We start from the raw sequence: 7007 nt of genomic DNA on the forward strand, positions 1-7007 counted from the left end.
CTTAAGCTGGAAACAAGAAGTGTTATGTTACACATTTTTATGTGATTGGGGCAGAAGAAGTTATTAAGACAAGGGAAACACATTTCAACAAGACACCACAAATAATTCCTAAAGTAGTGTTCATGGAAAGCACCTCGTTGGTGTATACAAGTTCTTTTCCTCAGCTCAAAGATGTACTACTCTGGGACTGCCAGTGCTCTTGTGCTATTTTCAGCACAGACCTACCACTGGATTGCAGTATTTGTGAGAGCAGGAGATGGTTACTGCATGAGAAAGGTCAAATCACACAACTCTTACCGAGTGTGAGAAATAAGGGTTGGAATTAAATTTGCTAGAGCAGTCTCACACAGGCTATAAAATCTTTTACCCTTTTGATTATTTAAAAGAAGCATCAATGCAGAGATGAGAAACTCCTAACGCAGATCTCTGAGCAACATCAAAACTGGCAGGCTTGAGAGTACTTCTGAGTTCTGGAGCCAATTAAGCTCCCTTGCTTCCATTCTGTCCCATTCAGGGCTGACATCCAGGTGTGTGCTAGCCTTCCAGTCCTCCTTCCCTTCAGCTGCCTTTATTTCCTTGGAAAGAGATTGATTATACTAACGAGAAGGAAACCTCCATGCATGCCAGATCCCTAGCACTGACAACTGCGAGCCAGTGTGCTAGGCTGTGCTGAGGCATGTACCCAACTGCTCCGATGGACATGGCCACAAAGGCCTTTACACTGAGCTCCTGCTTTATAGACCTCCCTCCTTCCTACCCCAAGATGTTTAATAAAAAAAGCAAGCAGCGAGTCCTTGGGTTCCCAGCACTGTCTTAGAACACCAGCTAGGAGCTGTTACATAGAGAAGGAGAGGACTGTATTGGAACCCTTTCTCTTGGCAAGACTAACCTGGCTCCTTGTTAATTTAACGCTGGCTATTTTAAATTCATGAGGAACTGCTTTTAAACCCCTCCAGGTAGCAGAACAGTTCCATGCAACATCTATCTGGATGAACCTTTGTTCAACCTTCACCTGGTTAATATTTAGTGATTTGAAAAAAAGGAAAGGGAAGAAAGGGGGAAAGGGAAGGGAAGGCAGGTAGTGACACAACTGAATTGCCAAGCATCCCAAAGACAACATTAGAATTTGCTCTTGTATCATACGCTATTGGAACAAATGTAATTTCTTTAGACACATAGTTCATGAATCTATTTAAGAAGTCTGTGAGGGAAACAATTGAAAAACACAAGTGCAAAAAATCCAAGTATAATACTATAAAACAGCTGAAAGATAGTTTTCATACATTATTTCTCTGAAACTAATGAATGGTCTTTTAGCGTACAGGCTAGCATAATTTTTAAAGCTTTTTAGATCTTTGCACATTCTATAAATTGTGTACTATAGGATTTATGGTTAAAATATCGTATATTTGATCAGGTAATGGATCTTAGGCCCTTAATTTCCTAATGCAAGGAGAGGGTGTGTGTATAAATGCCTGTAACACACAGACAATATATAAGGAGGTGTATATGTGTGTGCATATATATGTATTTATATATGCATGTATCAATCTATACACATCAAACATGCAAAATACCCAGCAGAGTAGAATAGAGACAATTTGCCTGTTTACTAGACAATAAGCAAGGCAGTTAAAACTATTTTCTTCCTCCTCCTATACAAAGATAAGTTTGCTTTTTTAACATTCCTAAATAAAATATCTTTAAGCTATTTGGAGCCTAGAAGATCTCAGCGTAACTAAAAATCTTAAAGTGATGCAGCTGTGTGTTTCAAATCATGATCTCTGGATTTTTCTCCAGTCCTTAAATACATTACAGTAAGTCTTCAGGAGTACCTGCTGCTAAAGCAGCTAGTTCCCTAAACTTGAGACTTGTGATGATACGAAGGTATGGTGTGAAAGACTGGACAGATCTTGTGCTTGTTAATACTAAATCCCATCCAAACAAACGCGTGTGTTAGACAATGTAAAATCATTCTCTAAAAAGAAATTAAACATTCCCCTAACCAAGCAATCAAACTTCAAAATGAAAATTCAAAATACTCATGTATGCACCTTGTTACGTCCCAAAGAAAAGCTTCAGTCTGGTAGGCAATCGTGAACAGAGGGCTTTCAGAAGAATGCAAACTCTTACACGTTACAGCAGTAAGTACTGACTTGTGTATGTGTGTCTGTGTCTCTCTGCCACACTTGTCTTTAGGATTATGGGAGTACACTTCAGTTTTGTGGAAGTGAGATGACTTTTTGTTTCTTGTTAACGCACTTTAATGTGATGTGTACATTTATACTTAGATTTTTTTTTTTTTATGCTTTTCTAGCAAACTGTTGCAAATGTGAATAAATATGTATTTGGTTGTCAAAAACTGTGGGTGTGAGAAAATAAGCTTAGAAAAAAATAACTTTTAACACCCAGATTTGAAAATTTGGCTTCATTTGCACATGCTCAAATAGCTATACAGAAGCGGACTGCTTATAGAGAAGAAAATAAGAGGTGACACCGAGCTGACAGGCAGCCAGAATTTAATGTGGGCGAGGGGACTGCTTTTGCCATGACTCATAGTTTGGCCAGTTCCAAAATGGAAATGGGCTCCTGCTGTAAATAATCCTGAAGACTGTTTTAAAAGCATCAACTAATTTATACTAATAGCTATTAATTTTGTGGTGCTCCATGCAGAAATTATCGTCCTTGTCTTCTGAAGAGTGCTCCAGGTTTTGTTTGCAGGTGAAGTTTTATGAACTGCTATGACTAAATATCTTGAGTACTGACCTGCCAGCCATCTGTCTTTATCATCATGTGATGCTCTTTAGAACTGGAAAGCTCCTAAGAAAACACAGTTTAAGAATACATTTATGGTGGGGTTTTTTTGGATCCTATGGTACCCCAGCTAAGACTGGCTCCTCAAGGTATAATCTCAAGGCTACACCCAAGTGAATCAAAATTAGAGTCTCCAATGTAACAAGAGCTACATTTTGCTATCTAGAAGCTATCTAGAAGGCTCACACCTATTTGTGCCTAATTCTAAGTACCTGCTGAGAAATTTTGGAGGAATCTCTCTAAGCTCAGCTTCTGAAGTGTCTCTGTAGATTTACACTGAAAAGATCATAGGTCTAGTTTACATAAAACCCCATGTTTGAATAAACATATGCTTACCTTTTTTGTTCTAGTTTAGTTAAAATTGGTAAGACTCAAGATGTAATCAAATGCTTTGCTACCCCGCTGGCCAGATCAAGCCATACGCTACTACCGGAATTGAATGTTACCCGGTGGACTGAACTGACAGAATTTATTAGCATGCAGTCAGCATGTCCTTGTGACAGAAAACCAAAGAGTTTATCTTTGCCTCTGGTACTCTTTGAGTCTGAAAGAAAGGAGTTGGGCCATTTGCTGTGGAGCAAAATGGGCATGACCCGAGTTGCACAGCTGTTGTTCCCTGCTGCTGGACCTGTTGAAGGAAGGTGACCCACCAATATTTGAAGCGTTAACAACTTTGACAAATAGCAAAGGCACTGCATATGAGAAGCAGCAGCTTTGGAATGTATTGTTTTAGCAGCCTTCTCAACACTTCTTGAATAGAGCTCATCTTTGTGCAAGTAGGAAAAAGGTGCATCTACTGCAAAAGTCAGGGCTTTTAGAAGTATCTCAGTAGTGACACAGTCCATCGTCTGAGAAAGTATGGAAAGTTAGAGGCAGACAGAGTAAAAAGCTACTTACCTCTAGTTATACGGTGTTCGTTCCTTGACTGTTCTCAATACCTGCTTCATCATCTCAGCAACATTCCAGCTGGCAACTTTCCTCACTATCCCTAGATAAATGCTTTGGAGCAGTAAGAAATGAGGATAGCTCTTGCTCTTCTGACTCTTCATCTGCTACTGTTTCAGCAGTTTAAAGCCTTTCACTGGAAAATTCTGAATCCAATGAAGAAGCGTATCTAGATTTTAGTATTTAAAATTCTTTTCAGTCCTGCTGAAAAATGTGGCGTAGGACCCAGTGGCTGACAATGTCAGACAAAATTAAAATACAATTTCTTAGCAGTGAGAGCAGAGAAACATTTGCTGTTTGGGGTCTTTTAAGAAAAAAAATTCTGTGTGTGACCTCAAAATACTGTGAATAGCTGGTTTATCCTTTCCTTAAGGATTATGGGAAATACCAGAACCTCTGCTTGCCTTTGTGCCTGTAACGCTTGCAGCTTTGAACCAAGCTGAGGACTGTAATTAAACTAAATGTTTTGTCTGGTTATGAGATCAGGACTAGACATTTTCTTCCTAGTGCATAATGTACCAAATGAATTCCTGTTTTGTTCCACATCCCACTCTACTCCAAGTATCCTGGACTGGTCACAGCAAAGACGCAGCAGACTAGGGCTTAATGCTTTAGGATGATATACACAATTTCCCTTTTTTCCACATTCCTACTTGTCCATTATACTTCTCAGACCTAGATCTTATCTATGCATTTTTAGTCAAGAATTTTCCCAAAATGAGATTAACAAAGAACACTATCTTAAAAAAAGATTTTTTTTTTTGGTAGGCTGCATATTTTTGTAGATCATGTATATACAGATCTCATCTACTTTTCTGTTGTCCTCCTGCCTGCAGCATGCAATGGTTTTGTCAAAAAACCCGAAGCATATTAGTCTTAATAAGATTTAAGCAGGAAAAAACAAATGTCTGAAAAAAAAGTCATGAAGTGTTACTCCTGTGCAAATATTTGCTGGTAAACTTAGTAGGATTTTGCTGTGAAACAGATTTTTATTGAAGATCAGGCCTCTGAGCACTCTCCTGGTACAAAACTACTGAATGATGCAAATAGTCCATACAATTCAGGTTCATACAATCACTTAAATCTAGACATACACGTGTAACGGCAGTAATTGTCACCTGAATGAACCAGAGGGAAGTGTACTGTTTTAATAATGAAGTACTGCATTCTTTAACAGCAAACCCTTTTTATTATTAACCTGTCTCATCCAGTGAATTTTAGAAGCTATTTTGCTGTAGGATTAAGTTAATGGTGGATTACACTTCCTCACAACTGGATTAAATCTAGATTTCTGACCAGATGGCTAAGCACTATTAAAAAACCAGCAGCGTTGTTTGTTTTCACTTAGTATTTTGTACACATGAAGTGCTGCTTTTGTAAAGCAAAAGTTAAAGAACAAAATAAATACCTTTTTATTCTTTTACAAAGAGAAAATTAATGTTCTTGAAATGAACATGTATGCTTTAGCCAATGATCTGCTTACAGTCTGTAAATTCATTGTAAAGATTCTTGTCAGGAAATTAAATTTCTGAGTGTTGCCTTTGACAGATTTTATGGAGGAGCTGCTACTCACAGGTCTGGAACATGGGGAAACAAAGACAACAAATAGTTGTGCTTATGATATTTTTCACTGGAGTATGAAGGATGAGGTGCCTCTGAGTTCTACATGCTTTCCTCCAAGGGAGATTTTGAGTACTTTCATGAAGTTACCATGGAATATATGCTTTTTTACTTAATATCTCTCTTGAAGCGTAGAATTTATTTTCAGTTGTTTTCAAGGTACTTGTACCACAAAGAATTCAGGGACTCTGTAATCATCAAGATTATGTAAAACAGCAGCACAGGTGGTATTTTCCACATAAAAGCACATAGGCAGTTCTAAGTGAAAACTGTGAGGATAAATTAAATATCCTTCCAACTTTTAAAGGCCTACTAATCAGAAACACAGAGGATTCTTGAAGGTGCATTTGCCCTCCGATTATGAATAGTCTTTTGAGAATTACATAGCAAAAGCCAGGACTTCTATTATACAGGGCATTGTGGGTAGAGCTCAGTATTGTTCTTGCTTTTACCCTAGCTCCCATAACTAATCAAGTCTCAAAAGCAATTCTCTTCCCATACTTCCTATCAATACAATGTATTACTTGATAAGAGACAGCGTTTGTAAAAGAGGCTTCTGGAAAAAAAGCAATATCCAAACAAAAACATTCACCTTTTGTCTCTTTAAAGACATGCTTTCTGTGAGCAAAGCAAATGAATGCCTTCTCTTTCTTCCTGTATACCCTAACTTCTGCATTCTGACCCTGACTATGAAAATCCTTCAGTTAAAGTTTTAGTACCATGTCTTCAAATGTTTACAACTGACAATGCTCTTTGTAGGTACAGAAACCCCTTATTAAAAAAAAAAATAAAAAAAAATAATAGAAGAAAGCAGAAAGTTACACCAAGTAAAGAGTAAGTAAGTTACACCAAAGAAGAATAGAAGTTATTATGAATGTATTTACACAATTGTTAAGGTACACAAATACAGTGGTAGTACAAATGAAGTGCTCTGAGATACTGGTTTCCAATACACAGGTTTATATAGACAGTCTAACTATTTTCTGCATGATGGAATTTAACTATTATGAAGGACAAAAACTGCCCACAAGTGAGTACAATTCTAGAAGTCTGCAGTCAACTTTTAAGTATAGTACAGCAATCTAATGTTCCAGATACAGAGAGAATAAAGAGGCTGCCTTTGTAAGTCCCTCTAACAGTACATTATTAACCACAGATATTTACAAGGAAAGCACAGTGAAGTGTAAAACTCTTCAAATGGTAGTGCACATGCCTAAAATACTGAAGTTTATAGTAACCGAGGAAATAATTTTCCTATGGAAACTTACCCATGGATCAAACTCTTAAGCTTTTCCACTATACTCTCCCCAAACAGAGTTTTCCCCAGTCAGACTCAGAGTACACACAAGCAAGTAGCTAATGTTCTGAAAACATCCAAAGAAGAGTGACTAATACTTAATATGTGAACTTTTGAGAGGGGCAAAAAAGAATTTTTAAGCAGTGAAACAACAGAAATTACTCTTCATAAAGCTTTGAAGACCAATAGGCCTTTAAAAAAATTTGTTTTCCAGCAGGGAAGAATTTCTCAAAATACCTAACTGTTCAAACAAAATCTCTGTACATACTTTCATTTCCAACGTGGAACTTCCCATTACTTCAGTCATACTAGTATAAACAGTACTTCTGAT

This window comes from Accipiter gentilis, chromosome 10 (genome assembly GCF_929443795.1).
Source record: "Accipiter gentilis chromosome 10, bAccGen1.1, whole genome shotgun sequence".
Classification (NCBI taxonomy): domain Eukaryota; kingdom Metazoa; phylum Chordata; class Aves; order Accipitriformes; family Accipitridae; genus Astur; species Astur gentilis.